Source organism: Pundamilia nyererei, unplaced genomic scaffold (genome assembly GCF_000239375.1).
Source record: "Pundamilia nyererei isolate P.nyererei 1_Seehausen unplaced genomic scaffold, PunNye1.0 scaffold00126, whole genome shotgun sequence".
NCBI lineage: Eukaryota > Metazoa > Chordata > Actinopteri > Cichliformes > Cichlidae > Pundamilia > Pundamilia nyererei.
Window position 1 is genome coordinate 1103697 of NW_005187527.1, and position 27179 is coordinate 1130875.

At 41.4% G+C, this 27179-nt stretch overlaps 1 protein-coding gene across 27 annotated transcripts in view; it reads right to left on the bottom strand.

The window, feature by feature from the left end:
* LOC102193494 (protein tyrosine phosphatase receptor type D) overlaps positions 1-27179 on the bottom strand; it is a 398348-nt gene that overhangs the window by 132613 nt on the left and 238556 nt on the right. The window contains exon 1 of one of the 27 annotated variants that reach the window (XM_005743007.1): positions 4713-5124. The exons of the other annotated variants lie outside the window; for them this stretch is intronic. The gene's annotated coding sequence lies outside the window, so the exon portion shown is untranslated. Of the gene's footprint in view, positions 1-4712; positions 5125-27179 lie in introns of those variants that run through there. 27 annotated transcript variants of the gene reach the window in all.

Sequence of the window (27179 nt, forward strand, 5' to 3'; positions counted from 1 at the left end):
TGTGTGTGTGTGTGTGTGTGTGTGTGTGTGTGTGTGTGTGCGTATATAGACACACTGGGCGTCTGGGTGAGCACAGAAGTGCTTGCGTGTGTTACAATCTCAGGCCTGAAACAGTTTACAGCCCCTGAGGGTCATATATACGTAGCTCTTTACCAGTTTACGAGCTAGCCACCAGTCTGAGCTGAGCACCCCCTCCCTTGCACTTATCTCTTGCACCCTTATATTTGGCACAGCAGGTAGCGTAATTGTTCCTGGAAGGAGCCTATCAGCCAAAGCCTTCCATTTTTGACTTTTCGTCTCAAAGACCTTTATCACAACACCCCATTTTTGCCCGGCTGCTGGCTCTAACCACAGAGTGCCTCTGAACAAAAGTGTCTCCGCTAAGTCGGTCCCTTTTGATGGAGAACGACGGGGTGAGCGAGCAGGGAGGTGAGTAGACAGAGAATACAGACTGGGAAATATGTCTTCTGTACAAGACCAGCAGCCCACCCCCACCCCAGCCCCCCCAATCCACCAAACGTAACGTGGCTCTCTCGCGCGCGAGCAGAAACAAATTCTGAAACTGTCATACTTTAATTGAAATTCCATCACTTGTGTGGCTGCTATTGTGGAATAATTTGATAAAGCTGTGTGACATGAATGCACACAGGCCGCCCGCCACTTCCATTTCTTCCTCCAGCTTTTATTTCCTCATTCTGCCGGTTATTCAAATGAACCTCGCTGGATTCTGCTCTCAGCCTTCCCCAAAAATTAAGATAAGAGGAAATGAGACAATAGGAAGGGCATAAAAAGAAATGATGTTTTGGGTTGCAGTACAATCAAAATGAATCCCTTAAAAAAAATAGCACCAGGCTACCGTTTCATACTCCATCGCCTTCTTTCATGCAGCATTTGAAGCCAGAATTATCATGTTTCACTAGCACTCTTCAGCTTTCTTCTAAGTAGCCGCAGCTTTCCCAAAGTGTGGATAGTGACAGACTCTTAGTTGCTAGATGGGGGGGGGCTGATCCAAAATGGAGGTCAAGGGCAAAATTATAATACTCTGCCAGTGCTGCTGACCCCGATCCAAATCCATACCCGCATACTTCCACCCCATGTACGTCCTCACAACTGGCTACAGGCGTTTGGCATCCATCATATCTCCTGAAACACAATCTCCAAGCAAAGGACAGCTGCAACAGAAAAGCACTCCTCCGTGTTTCTGTCACTTCGATAGTTCCCCTGTATGTAAAGGCTGGAGGCAGAGCCTCAAGGCGAAGCACTCCAAGCTGTTAGAAATGACACTGAGCGTTCCGCTTTTAACGCTTACAAGTGCATTTTACAAAGGGAGATGAAATCGCCATGAAAGAATGGGGAAGGAAGGCAGGAGAACTTTTCTTTCTAAAATTACACCTCATTTCAATGAGGCTAATTTGAAGCAGGGAGAACACGGAAACAAAACAAGACAAGGCATTTAAATCGGTCGCAGAATTGGAGAATGGGCGCAAACGGGGAAAGAACAAGCTCAGCTTCTCCCTCCATCCCCTCCGCTGCCAAAAATATTTACGCCTCAGCTTTCTGCCCTGACAGGGTGATGGACAGTAGAGGTGATTTTGCTTGGGCGTGAAAATAGGCTTCTTATTATTCCAACCCAATGGCAACTTGAATATCAATAAAAACTGCTAGCGTTCCCCTATGTGTAAAACCAATGCCCCGTAGCGGTGGTTTTTATCAAGCAACCCACCCTTGACGCTAGTTATGCAGTACTAGAGGTTACGGGAGGAAATGCTTGCCAAGTAAATAAGTGAGTGAAGCGATTGAATAGAGAGGAAAAACACCGCGGGACCACAGCCAAAGTGAACCAAGGGTAAAGTCATGATCACTTCATTATGCCGCGGTGCAGCTCAGTGTTGTGCGAAATCAAACTGCTTTCTCATTTGTCACAATGCATCAGGCTGGCCTCTGTGAGGTGGGGGTTCTGTAGTCGAAGGAGGGCCCCGAAGCACAGCCGCACACGCCAGATTAGCAGGAAGAAACTTTTAAGTGTGCCATATACAAAATGCACGTGCGATGTACGACGTGAGCTTTGTGGACGTGAACCTTCGTGGAAGCGTTTTCCCTCCAGAGCCCATCAAACTTCTCTCTCGCATCCACCAGCCACCCACCCTGCCAGCTAGCGTGCCTGCCAGTCAGTGGGTAGCTGTTAAGGGCCATTGTTGGCACAAAACAAGCTAGAATACACCCACTGGATTACAGGGGGCAGGCAGCGAGGAGGGGGGGGGATTGCTAACAGACATATTGGCACTCCATCTCACCCAGTTCCAACACCATGGCGCCTGATAATTGCGGCCTCTGTGTTTACGTATCCATTTTTGTAATGTAAGTGTTGATTTCTCATTCCACACTTGTAATAGGGGCCCTGGCCTTGGAATTCCTCAAGTAGAGCTCTCTCTCTTTCACACACAGAGGCGCATGTAAAAGCACACACGTAGTACAAAAAAAAGTTTTTCCTGACCTTTCTTTCTTTTCTTATTTTAAAGTCTTGAAAAAACAAAATAAAGCAGTGAGTCAGAACTACTTATCCGTGCTGAGACAATGGGAGTGTGCGGAGCAGGCACACTTGTTTTTAACCGGCCTCGGCTGTGTGCCAGTTACGGATGGTGGATAAGGAGATATTTAAAGCTCCCGCAGTCCTTCCAGACATCTCTGTTACACCGAAGGCCCTGCTGTCAATTAGCTTTTATCGGCGAGCTTAACATTTAACCAACCAGTGGCGCGGCAATCAAATCGCACAGCTAAGCGAATGCGCACTGGAAAAGAAGCAGAAATAATAGAAGCGTCTGAAAGATCTCGAGTTCCCTTAAAACATGAAGTTTTCAAAACACCCGCTGTTCCCTCCAGCCACTGTCAAAAATGTAGGATGTGATTTCAGAGTGTGCTTCAGGCACAGAAACTGAAGAAAAAAGGAGCAGATCGGCAGGCACGCTAAAGATGGCCCAAGCCCCTTGTAGGCACTTTCCAACCCCTGATCATTTTTCAATTTAGCAGCTTGAATGCCACAAACTCTTTGCATCCTTTGCGCGTGCACGTTCACACAAACACGTTCGTGTTTTCACAGGTTCAGACTTTGCTCACCAGCTGCATATCGTCTGGGAGGCTTTAGAACAGCAGAAGGTGAAGGATGAGGGGTTGGAGTGCAGATGGCCGCGCCGGTGCCACTTTTCGATGACTGAGACTCTTTTCTCCCTTCAGCGACTTTGGGAGGCAGCACTTAAAACGCAACGCCGCCTCGGCGCGTGTCCATTTTGCCTCCCTCTTTCGAGTGCTGCTGAAAGTGGAACTCGAATGTGTGGTGACAGCATTAATTGTGCTGTGTCAAAATCGGGCTAATTGTTTGAGCCTGGAACAGTCGAACGTGAAGGTACAGTGCAGAGATGCTGGGCGTGCTCTTCCCAGAGTGCTCACTGTGCGATGAAAACGCCTGAGCAAACACCCACATTCACTCTGATTTGAATGTTTAAATACACACACACACACACAAACAGACACACCATACTGGCCTTTCAAATCACCTCACTAGCCGACTCTGCCTTCGATCCCTGCCTTTTCATTTACCCAGACAGCAACACCACAACACATCTTGTCACTCTTTCATCCATTTTTTTTACACTGTAATCCCACCTAACGTGAATTGCTGATTATGTAGTTATACACATATTAATTTCCATCAAGCTGATAAACTATCATTTCATCCTTGGGGACATTTGTTACATTTCTAACACTGGTTGCTATACCTTGCATAAAGTTTTTCTTTCTTTTTTTCAAGCAAAAGAGGAGGGATCTCTAATCATGGCTTGTAGCCCCTCTCTGCTGCATTCTCCTCAGTGGCTGGAGAGAATGAGTCCCCTAGTGGCCCAACTGGCACACTGAGCACAGGTGGCATGTACTCCTGGAAATAAAGGCTCGCTTTCACCTGACTGACAGACAAGTGCTGCTTTTATTATTCTAATTTTTTAAAAGCAGTTAACTTTAACGCCTCCTCGTCAATAAACACTAGAAAAATGTTCTAAAAAAAGACAGGTAAGATGAGGCACCTCAGGAGAGTTTTTAGAATGCACTTTGAAAATTCCTCGCACTCCACTCGCTGCCTACAAAGGAAGGATGCACTAATACGAACCGTATACTCACGACAGCCACTCGGCTTATAAAGAGGGCTTAAAATAACGTGTTTTTTTTAGGATAACACAGCGCAGAAAAAAATAGTTACCAGTTTATTTTAAAATAAATAAAAAAATAATGTAAAAAGCAAACGTAAATATTATAAATACATTAAGTGCGTGCGGATAATCTACTGAACACCTCAACGCAAACCCCACGTCATGACCAAAATATAGCACAGACAAATTTGCTCACGTGCAGGTGCATTTTAAGGTTTTTGTTTTTTAAATCAGCCAGTCAAAGGAAGCTATTTCGTGTCATTCCGCGCGAATTTCTTACTGTAATGTGGCCCTGAAAGCAACATCGCGTCGCGCGAGTTCACAAAAAACTACAAGTTGGACACACGAACACGGCAGCGCGAGGACAGAAAAGCCCGTCCACATACGTGTAACGGCCCCCGCTAATGTTTGAACCAACTTCGCGAGCCTGTGCGCGCACCTCAAATCACTGCGGCAGCCACTTCACTTCCCACCGTCACAACCTCCAAACTCCCAGGCTCGTCAAACATCTCTTACCTTATCACCATTTTGCAGTCACTCTCAAACTCAGTCTGTCCTTTATTTTTTTCTGCGTAAAGGGAAGTCGAGTTTCTTTTTCTTCTTTCTGTTTTACATCCACTAAATGGCAGGCGAGTCCCGGGGAAAATACCGTGGAGGAAAGAAATCCGTCCTCAGGTCCTTCTTCTTCTTTCTTTCTTTCCTTCTTCTTTCCTCCCCCGTCTGTTCGTTCTTATTTCGCGTCTTTCCTTGACATGTCCGTCACCGGTGATTAGGGGGGGGGAGAGATGGGGGTGAAAAAAACACGCACGTGGGGCGTGTATAATATATTCTCTGGTTTGGGTCTGTCTCTGTTGTGCTCGTTAGATCTTCATTGAATTGAACGTGGCGAGACTGTGGTTGTGTTTGGAGAGCGCGGTGTGCCTGGGACACACTGCTCTCTCTCTCTCTCTCTCTCCCCTCACTCATCCGCCTCGGTACGTCTGTCTGAGTCTCTCTCTCTCTCTCTCTCTCTCTTCACCGAGACCTGAGCACGAACTTGGTGTGTGCGTTTGTGTTTTTGCGTGTGTGAAAGGGTGGGTGGGTTGGGGGGAGAGGTGACGTCACTCAGCGAGGTCCCACTCTGCCAGCTCTCCTGGATCAACTTTCCTTCCCAAGTCCACTGCAGGAATGTCCATTTGGACATGGCTATTTTAGAGGAAGATTGGTGTGAAAGGGAAGAGCCAGAGTGGGTGTGAGTGTTTAGATTTGACCTGGTAATTATTTTCAGATGCTAAATCAAGACAACCTCTTTAGCTCCCATGTGTCTCTGTATGTCAGTTATTTTAGAGTTGTAAATGTGTTGTAAAGATTCCCCCCCCCCCTTTTTAAGTCATTTTGAATCAGATTCCAACACGATGTCTATCAGCAACAGACTTTTTAATACAAATAAAAAGATGTGTCTATGCTGCACATATTTAGAGAGAATCCACAGAAATGAGGTGTGAGGTCAAAAGGGGAAATTGAATGGCTTTGGTTGTCAAGGAGGCAGTACATTACAAACAAGTAGAAATCAGTGCAGTTGGTCAGGAACATCTCCCTCTAACCATCATCAGTCAGGATAGTTCAGTGCTTCATCTACAAATCAAAGTTAAGACTCTATAATGCCCTCATATCAGACTCCGCCCCCCCAAAAGTAAGTATGTCTCTTTTTGTGGGTCCAAGCCTATTAAAACTGAACTTAGCTTAAATAGGCTTGTGAGCACGGGACATGGTAGAAGTAGAGAAACGTTTTTCTCGGGTCCTACCTACTTCCTGTCACCATTACTTATTTCATCTGTAGTCGCATAAAGTCACAAATGCCACTCACTTTCTATGATCTCTGGTTACAGCATTGCTCTAAAGGACTTCCATTGTGGATGTAGTTTCATGGTGGAATGTATGCTACCATCCAGACATGTTTGTTTTCAGGGAAGGTCTTGCTTATTTTAAGCAAGCCTATGTTAAACCACAACAGTGTGGTAAAGGTCTGGTAACTGAAAGGGGCCTGTCTGCAGTCCAGACCTGACACTCGTTCAAAGCTAGTCTGATTATAAAACCAAAACAATACAACAAATGAGGAACTGATGGAAAGAAACACCGCAATGGAAAGAGACAATCTAACGAGCATCTGGATAAAATGCCAGCCACTCCACTGAACTGAAGTTAGTGCTCTAACACACAAAAATGTCCACAAACATGCTTATTTATTCATGACATTTTCGCAGTTACTTATTGTCAGTAATTGACCTGCAGTCTTCCCAACTCTGGACAGCTGCTGGCTAAACAACAACAGCCTATTATAAGCTAACACTATGATGGCATAGTGCTAGCTTGAGTGTCCTAAAAAGCACACTTTACCTCTGACAAAAAAAAAACCAACTTACAATCTTACATCATATGAGTTTATTCACTACACGTTTGACTCTATCATTGCTAGATCCAACCTCAAAGAAAGTTTTACTAATTCTAGCTAACATAGACTAACAGCAGCTAACACAGGCTAACAACCGCTAACGGAGGCTAAGAGCAGCACTTATCGACAGAAAAGTTCAGAATATCCTCAACAACTCACATCAGCACCTGAAGTTAGCTTCACTGACTCATCAATTCGTAGAAAACTCCTTCCACAAAGTTTTACAGCCACCTCCAGAGTAAATAGAGTTGGACAGATTAACAGCTGAGGTAACAGCGGACTGACAGCTTACACTCACTACAGATGAAAAAAGAGTCTTTGGGGTGATTCAAGGGGTAAAAATATAAAATACTGAAAAATATATAATTGGCACGTATCTGCTTTTTTTTTTTTTTTTACTGATTTATTACTAAATGTTAAGATTATTCAAATATGCTACAACATAGTGTGTAGAAAATTGCTCAGAAACACTGGCTGGTCATGGCTGTTATGAGGTATAGTCAAGATTTAATGTTTTTGATATCTCTTGGCTGACTAAAATATATTAGCCCTAAACCTTAGATGTACTTCTTTTGCAGGGGTAAAAAAACAGAATTCAGTTGCAATCTACTGACATCTAGTGGTGAGATTTTATACACTGTACCTTTAATTTCAGCTATGGGTTACCAGTAAAGAGGTAGTCTCCAAAATGATCAGTTTCTGTGCTAATACTTGTATAGATGCTGTATTATGTAAGCAAGACAAGATGAATCTGTTACAAAGTGCAGTACCTGAGTAGTAGTTATAGCTTTTATAGCTAGTAAATGCAGCTGCCAAGCCAAGAATAAACACAATACCATAAAATAATCAATCTTAAATACGAGTTGTACTGTACTTGTGTTTGTTACTTGATTATAGATGGTTGCTTTTCCCCACAGTGGACAAACAGAGATGTAGCATTACCTACATTTCCTGACTTTGGTTTGGTTCATAATAAATATCATTGTGTACAGTAAGGTGCCTCTAAACCCTCCTGAGAGACACAGATCCCTGTAGGGATCTTATATTGATTCTTTTGTCAAACTGAACCTAAAGTGCATGCATGCAAGCATTGCTTCTTCATGTAGGAAAACTGCCTTTACATATGCAGGAACTAAACCAATGCCAGCCTGTTGATCAGGAACCTCCAAGTCTAAGAATTCCTAGATGTGGTTCATGCATGTCTATGTCACCGCCTAGGCATAATGTCACACAACAAGGGGATAATATTGCTCCTTATAACACAGTGAAGTGAATGGACCTCTGATGTAGGGCTACAGAAAATAACAGCAATGGCCTGGGGAGACAGATGACTAAGACCAATAGTGTTTTCGGAAAAGTTGCCTCTATGGCAGCAAGCCAAAACCTCTGATGAACAACCTGGCCCTGCAGACACGTAGATCTAGCATCCAACAATAGTACACTGAGAGACAGAGAGACAGACTACTGCAGTCAGCAGATCTGTTTTCTTACCTGCACTCAGCCACGTCATGTATCTGATTGAGTAACCGTGATGGTGATTTACACCTGCAAATTATACCCAGCTTCATTTTGTAAGGGCAGAATTAGATTCAGTCTATGCATGTAGAAAAAGAAAGTGTTGGTTTTCTGACAATGAACCATGGAGCAACTCGATGAAATTACTGTAAGGTGAACTATTGGCCTCAACTGCTGGCTATGAGAAAGCATTGTGGGAGTGAGACTGTTGTGTCTCAAGGCACAATGCACTGTAGATCACAAATGTGTGGATATCACGACAACACTTTCTTGGATTGTTTGGAATATTATTCTTATGTAAAAGGAGTAGAGGTTGGAAAGCTAATTTGGTTGTAACAATGAGGTGCCAGATTCCAAACGTTTAAAGATTCAATTTCATTCATAAAACTCAATTTGCTTTAATAAAACAATTTCGTTGACATTCACCCTTGATGCATGACTGCAAGAGATTTTGTTTTTTCAAATCTCTCAACAATATTGTTGATCTTTGAATATAATTGCGTGGCACTAGATATTAGATTTACAGTTCTGCTCTGCTTCTAACCTTGTTCTTTTATATTCTTGGCACCATCTATAGCAGTAATACAGCAGCACTTGTTGATAAATGGGGGCAAGGGTAGGATTTATCAAGAGGCTGCCTTGCTCCCCTATCGTGGCTGAACTTTGTTGCCCAACAAGACACGGTAGTCTATAAACCAACTGTCCTTCAATAAGAAGGATCCAAGAAAGAGCTGGGAAAATAGATTACCACCTGCTGCAGGTTTACCTACCAGCACTGACAGGAAAAGGACAATTTTAAAGACTCTAGCAAGGGAAAATTTCTTTGTTGTAGGACAGTGATAATGCATTAGTGTTACATGCGTCAGTAGTGTTTGAAATCCTGCAGTGGACATATTTACATTTATATGTGCGTGGGGTCATGCAAAGTGAAGCACTGATTGACATTTACTATGTAAATACAATGCAAATGCTAGTAACGATGCTAAAGGTTATCCTGTATCAATATGCATTCACTTTAGATGAATAATGTAAATAAACCCTTTGATGTATGTGCTTCCCTGTGTACGTACCCACACAGTAAATCTTTGGGGATGATTCTGACTTTAGAAAACTAATTAACATTAAATATTCTCAATACTTTGAAATTCAGTGGAACTGCTTTTTACTTTTTCAGTAGACAAAAATCAGCAGTTGACTGTTGAATAATTTGAATGCCATATTCAATTATAAGCAAAGTCAGCGCTGTGGATATTTAAATAATATGCTACGCAAGCTATCTGAATTCTGGTTGAATATGTTGGCAGCTATTGCAGGTACTGGCATGATATTTTACACAAACATTAGGCAAATGTCATTCTTCTTCTAGTTTTGCCGACAGGTCAAAATTGTTCACATGTCCTGTCAAATATCTCAAAACTAGCATAACTATTGGCACCAGTTGGTTTATAGAACGACTCGTAATAACTTCGGACATATCCTATGACTTTTCAGTCTTATACTGCTTTAAAGTTGAAACAGCTTCAGATTTTAAACAGATACTTACATCTGTTAGTTTTCAGTTTTCAGTTTTATATGTCACATGCAAGTTAGCACAGGGTCAACATTGCAATGAAATGTGTTTGACGAGCAGCAGTCACTCAGCAGCATGATACAGTAAGAGAAAATATAATAAAATATAATAAAATAAAATAAAATAATAAAAAATAGAAAAATAGTAAGGAGCAAAATATTAGAGAGACATGGTAAAAGAGAAAAGATGACTAAATATATATGTATCTATAAATATAAATATATGTACACTAGTGATTAAATAAGAAAATCTTGAAAAGTTATGTCGCATGTTAGCATTTAGCCCCTATATGCTTCACTAGTATCGTAACTGTAGAGTTATTCTTTGTTAAAAGTACCGCAAGTCCCATTTAGCAGTGCAGCATCTTAGCCTTTCACAGCTCCTTTGTGCCATGGTGCTTGAGTTGGTGGATCATTTCTGCTTAAGTTAAACCTTTTCCCTCTGCAGGGTCGTCAGCAGTGTCCTTGTGGACAGTTTAAGCTACTGTACAAAGCAGATTAATTCATTAGATGATTTTTTGTACTGGGTGCATTGTTTAGTTCTTTGGGATCACACCTTAAAGTCACATTTATGTGTTGTGTTTCAGCTTTGAACCAGCTTGATGAGTGGTTCTATAAGTTGTGGGGAGAGAAACAAAGAACCTTTATTTTGCTTAAAGAGGTTCTGAGTAATGTTTGTCAGATGAATTTGAAAAAAGGCTACTGTTGACACACATTATCATTGCTCAACAGGTTTGGGTCAATTCGAGTGCAACTCAATCCAATAACTGTTATATCAGTAACACTTCAGTTAGTGTTTTGATTGCAGATAATTTGCAGAGTAACTCTGATTATACAGACTATTTATAATTCAGCAACCACATTTAATGCTAGATTTAAAAAAATCAACAACAACCAAAAAACCCCCCAATATCTTTCACTGTCAATCTTCTCATACCCCGAGGTTCAGGCCTTCTCACCCTTGACAAGTTGCTGGCACTTTACAAATGACTGTCTGTCAAATCATTACTCTGGTTTCTGTGACCAAAGACAGCACCATGTATAATGCTGCAGAGAAGAGAGGCAACTTATCTGAATCAAAAACAAGGAGTGTTGTTTTCAGCTCCTCTCGCCCAGGAGTTGATACATTTATAGCCCCTACCTCCCCCCACAGTCCCGATCAAGTAAACCAGTCATCGTAAAATTAATTTCCCCATCAAGCGACACTCGCGCTCTTTGGGATAACAATCTATCTTAAGTGGATAAATCTAATCCAATGTGTTGAGACGGATGGAGATTGACTTATTTATGGCCGCTGCCCATGCAGTTGAGAAAGAGAGGAAGGAGGGTGGTGGGTGGAGGGGGCTAAGTGCAACAAATGCCAAGGTGATACTGCACATATCTCCAAGGCACGAAAAATGTAAACCAACACCCAACTCTAGTCCTTGGCCGAGACATCTAATACTTCTCTCCTTCTTGGAATCTGTCAGATGTGATGAATGGCTAAGCATACAGTCATGCCTTCATGAGCAATTAACATTTAGTCAAAAATTGGAAGACTTAATAGTCAAAGAGTTCATCACAGACAAAACAAGGTTTTTATGATGTCGCCGAAACGATTGTGATGTTTAAACGTGAGATTGATTGCCGTAACTACGCAAACGATATGGAAGAAGTGACTAATTTACTGGTCAGACGCCAGACAGCTGTATAGAGACTTAAACAATCACTGATAATGCCTGCACAATTCACTTACTGACCTACATAACTTGGAGACTACACAGTCGTATCACACTTTAATGTCTCTTTTAATGCCAGACCATTAAATTAACCCTGTTTATCTTTTTCAAATTGCTGCCTTCGAGAATTACCTTGACCCAAGATGGCTGTCTGATGACGAAGGGTGAAAATTGTGTATTATTATTAGTTATTTTCTTGAAAAGTCATGATGGCACAAAGAAAAATTGTAACAATCAGAGTGAACTTTGCAACCTTTAACCGAATTAATAATTTTTAGGTTAATAGTTTTCTGCAATGTTAAGTTATCCTGAATAAATAAGCTACAATCCTTATAACTCTCTGTCTCTCTATCTGATCCGATTTGACTGACACTGCAGCGAATCCAATTTTGATCTAAATGTTGACAAAGTTCACAGACACTGTGACACTGACATTTTTTAAGGTTCAAATGCATAAATCTCATGCAATAACATCCGAAAGATATTATAATATTAGACGAGCTTACTAAAGGTCTGCGTTTCATGTTTGATCTGTTTTCACTTGCTATCAGCTGTGCAGCACGTTACATCAATATGCCATGCAAAAGGTAGTGAGACCAAAGAAGCACACACGAGCGCAGACTGCTTGTTCATTGTGTATTAGTTGCATAATCCATAGCTCGGTGTGCAACAATGCGTCAAATATTGCCCTTCGCACAGAGGGTCGCAAGCATATCGACAACAGGAACGCAATAGGCTGCACTCCTAAGGAGGTAACTTGAACTCTTATGTGACCTGAACAGTTTTTCCTTTCACGGGGCATGTCATGATGAGAAAACCAAAAGCTTAGTCATCTGTTCTGAAACTGCTGAGTCATGAGTAGTCAATATCACCTTATTATGATGTCAAGCGGAATCAGATTTGCAATGAGGCTTGTGGATGGGGCCTCGGTTTGATTTAGTTTAGTGCTGGCATGGGGTGCAATGAGCTGAAAAGCAATTAGGTCCATTAAGAGATCAACTGGGATGGCGTGAGCAGCCGCGGTGTGCAGCGGCCTGCACAGAGACAAAGAGAGAGATAAAGGTAGCAAGGGAGAGAGAGTTGGACAGATTGAGTCAACTCCTGCCTGATGGAGTCACTCTGTGGAACCTAGCTCAGGACACCGTCCACTAAACCGGCTAAAATGTGCATTTGGATTAAATGTTAAATTTATGTGTGAGTGAAGTGAGTCGGGCACAGTGTTCCCCTTACAAGTCTGCATCAACACTGCTTTCATACACTTGATATGGTAGGAGGAAGATTAAAGGAAGTGGAGGTGGACAAGTGAAAGTGGATGACAGGGGCTTTCCCCCAAAACTAATCTAACCCCAGCAGCACTTGACTAATATTCAGTCAGCGTGAAGTCACATTTGCAGCTGTGGAGGGCCCTTCTTATGCAGAAGGAGGGTATGCATATGCAGGTAAGCTGTGAGAACCCACTACTCTCCTCCTTAAGTAGCAAACAGCTGTCACGGTGAATACCAATACCTAAGTTGTTGTGCCTTTGAGTTATGTTATGTGCTGTTTCCATGCAAATACAGACCTTCTCAAAAGAATGAACATATGGTCTGTATACTTTATGCGCACATCCACTATAAGAAAATACAGGTAAGAACTTAGTAAGCGCCAACAGGCAGGGTTAAAAAAAAGAAAGTCATAGCAGAAGTGCAAAAATGTGCAATTCCTGGAGTGGCCACTTGAGGGTGACCCAATTCTGCTGGATGTTTCTTCCTGTTACAAGGGAGTTTTTCCTTCCCACTGTCGCTAAGTGCTTGCTAATAGGGGGTTATCTGATCATTGGTGTTTCCTCTGTATTATTTTTAGGGTCCCTGCAATATAAAGCGCCTTGAGTTGACTGCTGTTGTGATTTGGTGAGATATAAATAAAACTGATTCGAATTAATTCAGTGGATGACTTTTTAAAATAATTTTAAATTCTTTTATAAGTTAACTGTTTGGATTTTGTTAGAGGACCGGCCGCTTTGACCTCTGTACATCATGACTGTCTGCTAGACACCAACTGTACTTTGAGCCACTGACAAGTCAGGACTCCAGCCTCTCACCCAAACACGATCATTTATGCCCCCTACAAAACCAAAATGGTAGCAGCCAAAATGTTATCTCCCTGCTAATGGTTCAAAAACTGGAGTCCAAACACCTGTGGGTGACATCACAGTAACTGCGTCCATCTTTTATTTTCATTTTATGTTAAAGACATATTTAATGAGCTAGGTATACAGCGCTTGGTTGATTAGTGACTCAACAGTTCTGCTAATCCCTGAACTCATGTCATTATTGTTTTTCTTTTCTTTTTTTTCTTTCTGTTGTATGACAATGGAAACAGTAAATATTAAGCTCTGGAAAGTTTTGGCTGAATTTTGTCTCATTTTAATTATTTATCGATGCAACAATAAAACAATGTGAAAAAAAGCTGTCCATGGGATAGCCACTGATACAGCGAACCATCTACAGGACTAAGTAAAAAGACCGAGTTAAAACAGGATGAATCATTGCAACGATGTGATAATGTAATATAGCTACGATCCCTTTGTTTTACATTTCAGCTCTTTTCCTGTTTCTTTGTGATTCTCCCTTCCTGCCTGAATTCAAATAGGTGAGTCTGAGGGCGAATCACACACTCCCACTTTTCTGTCTGTTTCCCCTCTATCCACTCCCATTCTTGTCTTTTCATTTATTTAAATTCCTCCTTACTCTAAAAGCCTTTTTACCTTGTCATCATCTTATAGCACTTGCTCATTTATCTCCACCCTTCTCTGTCTTGCTCTCTATATCTACTTCTTCTGCTCTCTACCTCTCTGACTTTTCCTTGCCAAACTAATAGTGACACATACCTCATTTCTTTCTGTCTCTTTCCGTCTGTCTCTCTCTTTATCCTGCCTTTTCTCCCCTCTCTTTTTCTCTCTTTTAGCACATGTGGGCATTTACGAGGAGCCTCTCACCATAGCCGATTGATCATGGCCATTGTTTGCACTGGGTCCTCCATTTTACAGTCCAGTGTTCATGAAAAGGAGTGTCTGCCACTCCTATCCGTCACTCCCTCTACTCCCCCTTCAAAAAATATACTCTCCCTCACTCTCTCTTTGGCCAGTGATCCCCCACTGACATTTTCACAAGCACACCTTCATCAATTTCACACCTCCGATGCCCTTCTATGCCAATGTGGGAGGCAGGAGGAGGAGGAGGTGAATTGATGGGTGAAAGCTGACAAAGCTCGTGCGAATCTGAAGCCAGGGAGTGGCAGAGTTATTTAAGTGTAGGACAGATAGGACATGGAGGGTGATCAATATGTGTGTTATCAAAGTCCAGGAAATAAACAGCTGCATGACGTCAAACAAGTGCCCCAATTCAAAAATGTCCAGCAGTATGCAAAAAAAGAAAGAAAGAAAACAGTTTCATGATGACGACCACACTGACAGCTATCGGAATCTCAGCTTACCATTTGCTGCCCCCTGTAGTTAGCACCGTTCTCATGTACTCCTCCAAAGATGAGTGAGGCAGCCTGTGCTAAAACTTCAATAATGCAACAAAAGCCGAGATGAATAAAAAGCCGTCCAGAAGGTAAACATCCTCGGTACTCTCTTCCTCCCTTTAGACTCTGGAAATTAAGCTATTCTTTCATCAGCCAACTGGTGCATTTACGAGCCGCTAAATTAATTGGCGGCAGCATTTAGATGTCAGCTGAAGCAAAGGTAGTACATTCACCTGAACAGTGAACAGAGCCTTGAGCCAAAGACTTCGATGAAACATCAGAGGAGATGGAGGAAAAGGAGGAGGAGGAGAGTGGAGCAAAAAGAAGAAGAAAAAAGAAAAGAGTCACAAGGTGGCTCATTCACTGGTTCAGGGGTTTATGGGATTGCTCCCAGCTGTCACTCTGTGTAGTGAATTCGCAGCACCGTAATATCTTAATTGTTTCAAATTAAATGCTCGTAAAATGGCAAAGGAAATGAGTTTTTCTCGCTGGCTAATCCAAAGCAGCCCCTTGACTTACATCTGGGCCTGCTTTAAGTCAGAGCTGGTTTAAAAGGTGGAATGGCTCCCATATGAGATAGCTATGGATAGCTCGGTGTGGAATTAGTTTTTAAAGGCTGTGAACTACGAGCCGATCGCTGCTCGACGCGTCTCCTAACTCTTTTTTCCTCTTTCCTTTGTCTCCTCATCATTTTTTTCCCTCTCCGTTTCCCCGTTTGCATTTTCATCTTTCTCTTTCATTCTTACTTCACAAGTTTATGTGTGTATTTATTCATGTTTATATAGAGGATGCGCGCACACAGGAGCTTATCATAATAAACAGTCTAAATATCCTGTGGGGATTCACACATTTAGTTTCCCTCTCATCTCCCTCCGGCACTCGGAGTCGCAACTCATTCCGCAGCACACGTTCGGATCACTCAACCCGCTAAAGCGTCCTGAATGACATCAGACTCGCTGTCAAATACACACACACACGCAAATACATCCTCCTGTATTCATGCATGCATGCACATACATTATGCATGTACACGCTGACACACATGCAAGCTCGGAAACATTTAAACCACTCCTGAGTCTATCACCAACTGGTCTATATGTTACTAGAAACTCAAAGCGCACATAAACACATGACTTGTGTGTTAGCACAGTATGGCATCCTTCTTATGGCTATTCTGAATGCAATATCCGGTCCTAATGGATATCAGAATTTCATATTAGCCCCTGTTAACTTGACATCTCCCTCTTTTCATTCTTGTACAAATACCGGCTCAGAACGAAGCCCCTAGCAGGCAAATCCAACAGACAATTATGTGTCATTACATTTGCAAAGTGGTTTTGTGGTGGGGGGGCTTTAGGTAGCGGTGGCAGTAGGGGCAGTGAAGTAGATTATTGTAAAATGAATCACCAACTGAGGAGGCCTGACACCTCTCCACGAGGAATCAGAGACTGGTTAGAAAAAAGAAAAGAAAAAAACAGAGGAGAGAGGGAGAGATGAACAGAACCTAACAATACAGTCTTCTTTTTTAAATCACATCCCATTATCTACAGCAGCAGATAGTTAGTATCATTAAAATTAGAGATAAAATTGCAATTAATATTTTTTAAAAAATGTAATTTTGTCATTTGCTAAATGGACTACTAAATGAAGCTTGGGATTGTTTCATCAGTACATCCAAATTACTTATGCCGCTAAGGCCAGAGAACCGTGCAGCACATCTGGGTGAAACCTGTCCAGCAAGTGCGCTAATTAGAGCTCGACTGATATAAGATTTTCAAGACCGATACCGATACTTTCGGCGATTTAAAAATCCGATATATTGGCTGATATTTTGTTTTCTTACAGACACATAAAGCATAAACAGATTTCAAACATTTGCTATGTGTAGCTAGCTATGTCCTTAAAATATAAAAAAGGAAGAGCATAAAAAAAAACAGTTGGAGCAACCCACTGTTCCCGCAAAAGTAGCAATAAAAGACAACGAAAAAACCCCAAAAACAAACCACAACTTCAACAGGGAAGTTGCAGGGCGCCCTCTAGTGTACAAACTATGCAACATCAACACCATGACATGGTTGAAGGGTGTTTCTCTTCTTTCTTTCCTTTTCCCCCCCCATTTTTATTTGTTGGCTTTTACAAATGCTGATACTGATATATTGGTGAACAGCTCATATCAGCCTCTAACGCCAATACATACTGTGTAATTTGAAAGCTAATGATTCTAGGAAAGATAGAGTAATGCATAGCAGGGGAAGAATAATGTGATTTGAAAATTAAAGCATGTTAACCTATTCTAGTCGAATCCCCCCAAAATTAATGCAGTTATTAGCCTGAAAGTGGAAGTACACAGATACTCAGACACAGAGATTTTTGTAGACAGCCTTGCCTCCTTCAGTTAATGTAGCCTTAAAAGAAACTGTAATTTCTGTCTTTCTTTTTTTTTCTAATACTTTTTATTTTGTACTTTTTCCAAATTTATAGTACATACAAACAAAAATAAGAAAAAAGAAGGCAAAAGAAACAAACTAAACAGAATGAAACACACATAATCTGTGGGAAGAAAAAGGGGCTCCTACCAGCCGGGGTATGCCCAATGTACCGTCCTATCGATCCCGTCCCAAAATTTCTGTCTTTCTTTTAATAAAAGAGAGAAATATTAAATATATGCAACATTTTTTTTCTGCTCAAATTTGAATCTTCGTGGAGTGAAAGGGACACGTGTACGGTACAGTGATGATCTAAATACAAATCAGCTTTTAGACTATTGTGACAAAACGTCTTCAGTGACAAAGGTAATCGAGATGATTCTCTTTGAAATGAGCAGATTGTGACAGATGTTAGCAGCAGGGTATGTTTGTCTCTTTAAATTGACATTTGAGTAAGCTACGTGTAGCGCCAAACACGCCAAACCCTGGCTGTAATAATATTAGAATTCCTGTGGCTACTGTGGGTGAAAAATGTGCGAAATCAGCTTTAAAATGTTTTTTTTTTCACTAATCCTTTACATTACGGTCCATCTTCCACTTCTTATCATCTGCCTTTGCTCGTCTGCTGCATGCTGCATTGTTTTTAATATACTGCAGAGAATTCTCAACCCTGTCCTCTGATGCTTCACATCCCATCTCTCCCCTCTAATCTCCACTCCTGCTTCTGTCATTTCCATCTCCCCTCCCCTTCCTTTTCTGTTTTTCAAGCGTCCTTTTCTCTCCCCTCTCATGTCTCTCATCACCTCCACTCCTTTTCTTTCCCCCCCTACCTGTACACTACACAACCCTCCCTCTTCTCTGGACTCTCATGTGCTCTTGGATCCTTTCCCACCCCTTTCTCTCTTTTCTGTTTTTCTCCGCGACTCTCGCTTTACCATTGTTATTACCTTTTTTTGCCTGTCCTGTCTCTGTGATTATCTTGTTACCATTGCTCTGGCAACAAATTCTCTTGACAATCGCTTTTCTTCTTATCCTTACATCTTCCCCATTCGAAATCTACTACGTGTGACTTGTTGCTTTCTGCGGTCGCCATTTATTTTCCCTCCTCTTCTTTTAAGTTTAAATTGTCCTCTATTAACTGTTCCCGTGCCTTACTCCAGACTATGCCTTTTCATTGCCAGCCTCACACTCTGCCTCACTCTCTTCCTCTTCTACTCTCTTGCTACCATGTTTGTGGCCTTTCGCTCTGTGCACATCTAATGGCTGGGGTGTAATCCACTGGCTAATCTGCTGACAGCCTGTGTGACAAGGCATTAGCTTTGTGTCACTGCCTACCATGCTGCTTCTCAGCATGTGTGTGTCAGAGAGAGTCAAAAAAAAAAAACGGGGGGTTGTGGGGAGAAAAGGGCGAGTCTGTGGATGTTGTGCGTCTGCATGCATACATTTCTTTGTGTATATGCTTGAATGTGTGATGGGGCACAAGTAATGTGTCTCTGTTGCTTGATATCAGCTGGATGCCCAAGCGTAAAATTGATACTGAGGCTCCCGAGTTTTCCGCGAACTTTCACCTTTCCATTTTTTTCCACTATTTATGTCCACCGCTGCTCCTATTTCCCCCCCCCCAGTCCATGTGTAATAGCAGTTTTAATAAGATGCCAGGTCAGAGTGTTAGCAAGAGGCAGACTGGGCAAGACAGGGCAAAACAGCCTTGTCAGGGCGCCTCACTGCTCTGTCAGGCATCCAGCCATGTCAAATAGGGCTCAGTTTGTAACCAAATATTGGATTTTCTATTATTTCCACTATAATAGCTTGGACATGATTGTATTTCTTTCAGCAAAAGCTTATTGTGCTGCATTTAGCTCTAAAGCCGGCTGCTCATTCTGCTGCAGCTGTATAATTAGTACTATTATTGCCATTATTGATTAATCTGTTGATTGTTATTATTCTGTACGGGATCGGCTGTTTTGTCTATACAATGTCTAAAATTAGCAAACGTCTCAAAAAAGATGAGTTTCTCATGACTTGAGCGTTGAGTGATTTTGCCTCGGTCATTCGCTCGTTTTAACTTTGCTGTTGTTCTTTTGTGCTCATGCACGTCCATGCACGTCTCATGTCTTTGCATCTTTTGTACAAAAAGGAAGGTATTCTTTCTCATTAGAAGAACCAGCCCCGCTGAGCGAGGGGGAGCTCACCTTGCACTTTCCTGCATTTTTCTCCTTTTAGCTTCTGTCCCTTTCTTTAGCGGTCTCCTCCCCCCGCCCGCGTCTCCACCTGAGTGATCCTGTTATCACAGCTGACCCCTTTGCGAGATCTGTCGACAGCCAAAGAGATTACACACAAGGCCACGGAACACACCGGGCTACCCGTTTGAAGAGAGTGGGAGAGACTGCCTGATCCCTTGATGCTGATAAAATGCCCAAGGCTTTGGGGATTCAAGAAGGTCCTGTTGGGAATGGGTGGAGCTTTAGGGTGGGAGAGTTGGTTTTTTTAGGGGTTTCTTTTGCTATAGTCAACTTTAAGTCTACTTCTAATCACTTTGCTTTTCAGAGGGGATCAAGGAAAGGAGAATAGGGGCTTGGTTTGGACTGAAAGCGGGCCCTGATGGAGCTGAGGATAAGGTTGTTGTGGCTTGATTCAATAACAGTTTGCAGGAAAACGTAGGTGTAGCATATTGATGGAAAATGCTTTAGCGCTTGGATGAAACACAATGATTTAAAGAAATGGTTTCGTGGCCTTTCCTACATGGATTTTTTAATTCACGCAGCTCACTTGAACAGCTTGTAGATCCATTCCTTGCAAGAATTTTTCTTTGAACCCTGTCAGCAAAAGACTTGCTTCATCTGTAGTGTAATCTCGCATTTCATAGCTGCTCAGGCTCATAAAGGACAAGTTATATTAGTTTTATTGGTTGCCACCAATGCCTCCTCTGAACATTTTCCAGCTAATGAATCATACTCCCTGGAGAAGTGTGATTCATTTCATTCATGCTAATTCGTGGGTCTTCCTTCGTACATCCCTCCAAACTTCCCGTTTTTGACTGTTTTTGCCGCACGGGGGATACGTCTACCATTCAAGTGAGAACACAGCACAATTATTATTGCTTCATGCAGCACAAAAGCAGAGCGGAGAGAGACAGACTCTTATGAAACACGGCTTGCCAAAATGCTGTCAGAGACGGAGGTTTGATGGCTCACTCGTCCGTGGCCTCCGCATCATGTTGTCTTCACCAGCTGTTGTTTGACAGAAAGGGATTCTTCCCGCAGTGTGCAAAGACACAGCTATCAACTTAAGAGACTTGACAGGAACACACTATGGGGCCGTTTCTCTACTGTATCATAATAGGTATTACTGGTGGAGCATCTGCAAACGGCACCAGATAAAACAACGGCAACAAATTGCAAAGAAGTTGGAAAAGTGGAGCCCTGGTGGTTTCGTTCTCTTTAGAATAGAATCATATTTCTTCCTGACTTCAGGCTGACACTGTAAAAGGTTGTTGCACTGAGATACCTATGTTCATAAAATACATCATAAACCTTCTGGTTCAGCTTTTTAAAGCAGTTCTTTGTCATCGCGTTTCGCAGTGGAACCAGGAAACAGGGAGGCGCACCAACGAATGCAGTCCCGGGAAAGCAGGACTGTGAAAGAAACTGCCTTTTATTGATCTCTCCTAATTACTCGAGTCAATAAAATTTATGGCTTCAAGGCTTGCCAGAATCCACTTATATGGCATACTGAGTTAAGCAATCACTTCTAATGGCGACTGATTAAATGATATACTGTTGTGTGCCAAACAAAAGCAGTACAGAACAAACACGGTGGGGTTTAAAGCCCAGTATGGAGCTACACTGCCAACGAAGAGCATCAGAACTGAGCATGAAAACCCCCCAAAACTGAACGACGCAAATAAAATGAGCCACTGCTTATTTCACGTGTAGCTTCCTAAAAGTCAGTCATGTGTTCAGCGTTTTCTACCAAATTCCCATTGTGTACATCAGCTGTAACCGTGCCAGTGAAAGCGGATCACTACAGATCACCATCCTCTGTGCAGACACATGTATGTATAGAATTGAATAAAATATGACATACTCTACCGGGCTTGTTGCTGCTGATTGTGAGAGCAGGCCAGAGCTCCCTACACTTAGTAGATCATCGTAATTAAAACATAAATAGGAGGTATTGAACTGCATGCAGTCAACAGAGCTAGTTCCAGGGAAACATTGATTCATGCATGCACTTCGAACCAATTGCTCTCCTATGCATGGTGAATTATAGAAATAAAATATATAATATAAAGGGTAGAAGCCTTCTAAATAAAATCAATAGCAAGCTGCCTCGACTTCTCAAATAGTAGACAGTGAATTACAATCAAGCAAATAAAGCCGGTGGTGGTGGGGGTTTACAACATTTTCCATGAATGCAGAATAAGATACAGAACACACATTTAAGCTGTGAGTCTGATGAAATATCTCATAGGAATTAGAAAAATTAAAACATTTTAAATACTTACTGGTTCAGTTTTTTTTTAAAAATATTTGCAATAACTGTTAGCATCACAGAGTGTAATGTGTTAGCATAAATACATACTCCACCTTTCAAAATGTAGCAACCAACTACTACTATTATTATTATTATTATTACTACCAGTGTTGGTCAAGTTACTTGAAACAAGTAATTAGTTACTAATTACTAATTAGCTCTGAAAAAGGTAATCCCATTACTTTACTAATTACTTATTTTCAAAAGTAATTAGTTACTTTATTACTTAGTTACTTTTTTAAAAAAGGGTACACAACCTGAATAGGTAATAAAGCAATAGACCTTTCACCCCATTCTATTTTTTCTGCATAATGCATCATATAAAATGTAATCATTAGTTTTAAATTAGTTTTAATCTTTTAACTTTATGCACGTTGCATCAAGCAAAAATTAAATTATATGCAACATTCTCTGACTGGAAGAAATTTGTTTAACATTTAAACCTATTTTCAGCATATTCCAGCATATAAAATAAAATAAGTTTGTGTTTACACTCACTCTTTCAAATAGATGCAAGTAAAACGCAGCAAAAGATAAATAAAATCAAAGATTCTGCGGCACTAAGTCCTGTCGCTCTTAAATCTATTGTCATCTGTTTAGCAGAAGTGGGGCCGGAGGAGGTTTGCCCGGTGCCGCAGAGGTCATTCCCGTGCTTGCTCAGATTTGAAGCTTAATTTTTCACTGCAGAAGGAAGTTTTCTTCCCACGCAGAGTGTACAGCGGACGCTAATGTTTTTGTCACTTTTTACAGAATCAAACTCAAAGTAATGTGAATACTTCCAAGCTTTAAACGCTGCATGGTCGTACTCTCTCCCGCGCTCCATATGATCCACTGTTGATCCACACATGTCTGTTGCTGCCACGGAGGTCGTAATGACGTGCGTTACTAAAATCACGGTTTAGTAACACAGTAACGCAGCATGTTTAAGGGAAAGTAACAGTAATCTAAATCCTTTTTTGCAATAGTAACTCGTTACTTGAAAACAATAGTAATCGGATTACGCGTTACTTCCCATCTCCGATTACTACTACTACACTAAAAAACCACTACTGTAAAAATACTGGGAATTGTAAACAGTAAAAGACACTTCTTTGTGAATACAGTGCACAGTAATGTAAATGCTGATGTCTTTGAGGAAATAATACTGACGCCAAGCTACTATAAATTTTTATGGGATAATGCATTAAGAGTGATCAGCTGTTATCGCGTCATAGTTCAACATGAACTATGACACGATAACAGACATGAAAACAAACTTAACGTGTATTGTGCATGAGCAAAGACGTGCACATGCATTTTTACAATAATAAACCATTTATGAAAATTACAGCAGGAACAGCAAAACAACGCGGCAAACAAATAACTGACAGTAGTTGTAGTTGGGCAGACTGAAAAGAAAATACTGTTAAAATGTAGCAAATGCATCTGCCTGTACTTTCCTGCAATTTAAAAGGGAAACTTCTTACTTTGTACCCTAAGTGCTTTTTGCTGTTGTTCAGTGTTAAGGATCAAAGACACCTGTCTACGACTAACACAAAGAGGGAGCAAGAAGCATAATTTGTCATTTGCCATAGACATCCAAATAAAAAGGCATATTTTGGTTTGCCATGTTTGTTTTTTTTTTGCTAAATAGTGAATTTAAAATGTACTTCTAAATGTTTCTTTCACCAGACATGTTTTCTTTTTCCTTCCTCTGGAGTGAGCCCAGCCTGGCAGCGTGGAGCTTTATCTCAGTCAGCCATATTTGTTAGTTTGAAAGCATTCCTAATTTACCCCGAATACAGAGAAAATTAGTCCTACTTAAGATAGTCGGCAACAAGAAAGCTTTGTGCAAACACTGGACTTTGATGTGTATCTGTAGTCTGAATAAGCCACAAGCCTGCCTTGTGATGATGGTTAATGGAAAAGTATAAAGGTCTAGAGTAATACCAATGCAATCTTTTTTTTTTTTTTTACATGACATTTGTGCTAAACAATAATATCAGTATAGCTACGCATGAATTCCAGGTGCTTTAAACCCAGATTTGTTCAATAAGAATACACACGTGCTGCAATGCACCAAAACTAATTTGTTTAAGTGCATTTACTTCTTCATCACCTAACACAGTTATCCGAGTAATTCATTTCAGTTAACCAGAGCAGAGAGTAAAAATCTGTATGTTCTCTCACCTTGGAAGTTTAAGGTTCACCTCGAGGGACGCTGCTTTTTCCCCCTCTCTTTCCGTCTGTAAAGCTAATATAGCGTGATGAAGGAACAGAAGCACGTGGATTGTAATTTTGCATAGGTGCCATGTGTTACAGCTTCAGGAGCATTCCTTAAAAAGGCTCTGGGCATGCACCTGCACCCCATGTTCCACATTTATAAATCTACATCTTAAAATGACTTGTAGGTTTAAAGCAACAATCCCACACTAACTACACAAAGTGCAAAGTGAATTTTTGCAACAGGAAAAAAACAAAAAGAAACCCAAACCCATTATGGAACTGTGTAATCTTCACTTCCTGAAAATGTGTCTAATCATCAATTTGCGAACAGTGTCCTTAACTGCTGCCAACCTCATATGGGGGAAAGTGGGGTCAGGAATTAATGGTGGGAAAAAAAGAGCCAAAGAGGGAGCACACAGAGCAGAGCAGTTACAGATGAGTGCAGGTATGAAGACAGCTGTGGCAGGGGAAAGAGGCTACACAGAGAGTGGACTGGATGTATGGGGAAAATTGGATAGGGAAACAACAGAGGGAGGGGAGAGGCAGGCGAGAAGAGATAGGAAGGGTAGAGTGGCAGGAGAATGAAACAGGGCAGAAAGAAGGGAAATGAAGGAGGGGGATGAAGGAGAAAGGGAAAATTGGAGAAAAGGCAATGGAAGGGAGTGAAGGAAAAGCTTTTCCTCCCAGCCGTATACTGTATCCTCAAAGCAGCTTTCATCCACCCCTCACATCATCAGCCTAGGTTGAGAAACCACTCTGCAAACTCCACGCATAGACACATGCCCAAAAAAAAATGGCCTTTGACTGTAATCACCAGTCTACCTTTTGGCATCATGCAATATCATTTTTTTATGCATTTCATTGCTACTGGGATCTACTTAAAAAGGAAAATGAAAAGCCCCAAAAGGTTTCCTCTAATTATAGACAAAGTGAGCTTCATGAGCCAGCTGAATACTGAAGCCTTTCTAGCTTGTAGGACTTGGCTAGAATTGAATGATTTGTTTTTCTTTTGTTCAGCTGGAAATCAAAGGGGCACTTGCACAGGTATATTAGTACAGACAGGCACAGACACAAGAAAGACAAACATGAGCATATATTAGCAAATGTTCATACAGATAAATTCTATTTTCTGAACTGACAACACAATACACTCGCCAGCCACAATATTAGACCGCCCTAGTGCTGGTTTTGCTTTCAAAGCTCGTTTAATTATTTGTGAGACAGATTCAACAAGGTGCTGGAAACATTCCTCAGAGATTTTTTGGTCCATATTAACATGATAGCATCACCCATTTGCTGCAGATTTATTGGCCGTATATCCATGATGTGAATCTCCTGTGCCACTACATCCCAAAATGCTCTATTTGGATTGAGATCTTGTGACTGCGGAGGCCGTTTGAGAACAGTCGCTGTCATGTTCAAGAAACCACTTTGAGATTATTAGAGCTTTGTGAAATGGCACATTGTCCAGCTGGAAGTAGCCATCACAAGATAGGTACACTGTGATCATAAAGGCAAGAACACTGTCAGCAACGATAATCAGGTCGGCTGTAGAATTTAAACAATGCTCAAGTGGTACTAAAAAGGGGGCCAAAGAGTGCCAAGCAAATATCCCCAACATCATTACACCACCACCACCAGCCTGAACTGTTGCCACAAGGCAAGATAGATCCATGCTTTCACGTTGTTTACATCAAATTCTGATCCTACCATCCAACTGTTGTAGCAGAAACTCTGGAAAAACGTTGCCTGATCTGAGGAGTCAATCTTTTATTGTCCAGTTAAGGTAAGCCTGTGCAAATTTGATCCTCGGCTCCTTATCTTAGATGACATGAGTGGCTACCTGGTGTGGTCTTCTGTGATGGCAGATTCAACACCAAGTTGGCTTTATTGCCGAACAGCAAAACTCTTATTAATCACTCCAGACAACAACTCTGTAGCGCCCCACCTTCAGGAACTATTTCCTGTTTTAGCCCTTTCAACATAAGAGTATGTTGCTCTATAGGATTCCATCACAAGATGCTCTTCTGCATACCGTGGTTGCAACACGTATTTATTTCTACATCATCATCAAGACACTTTTTTAAAACCCTAGAGATGTTTGTGAAACACTCAGACTACCCCATCTGGCACCAACATCCATGGCACATTCAAAGTCACTTAAATCACCTTACATCTCTCATGCTCATGCTCAGTTTGAACATCAGCAGGTTTTCTAGACCAGGGGTGTCCAACTCCAGGCCTCAAAGGCCAATGTCCTTTTAGATCGCACCCTGGGTCAACACACCTGAATCAAATGATTAGTTCATTACCAGGCCTCTGGAGAACTTCAAGACATGTTGAGGAGATCATTTAGCCATTTAAATCAGCTGTGTTGGATCAAAAACGCATCTACACCCTGCAGGACACCGGTCCTTGAGGCCTCGAGTTGGACACCCCTGATCTAAACCATGGCCACATGTCTAAATACACTGAGTTGCTAACATGTGACTGTTTGATTAGATATTTGCACTGACAAGCTGTTGAACAGGTGTACCTAAAAATGTGGCCAGGACTTATATAAGGCAAAACAAACCTTTACTAGATACATTAAGCATGCTCATGCACTGTGATGCCTGTGTAAAGACACACAACCTGAATAAACGCTCGGAGCAGAGAGGAGACAAAGGAATTAAAGCGAGGCTGACTAACAGAGTATGACATGTCCAAAGCCTATCACTAATTATGCCCCCACTGCTACAAACTGCTCCCTTACTATGATCCAGTGAAACACGACACAGTAACAAAGGGCTCCAGTAATTACTGCTAAAGTATCCTATAAGTGAAGTGTGTGCTTTTTTCCCTGCATGTTATAAAAGAGTTTGAGATCCCAGTGGTATTAAGTTTCAAACTTTAAGATTTAAACTAAGGCTGATTTCAGTATTGTTTTTTTTGTTTATTAACTATTGTAAGTATGGATGCATATTAAATGTAGAGTTTGTGTAATATAGTGGGAAAAAAATCCCTTTAAACATTATTTGATTGAGATAAATAAAAATACAGTACTTTCTGACAATGCTTCATTACTTCATTATTG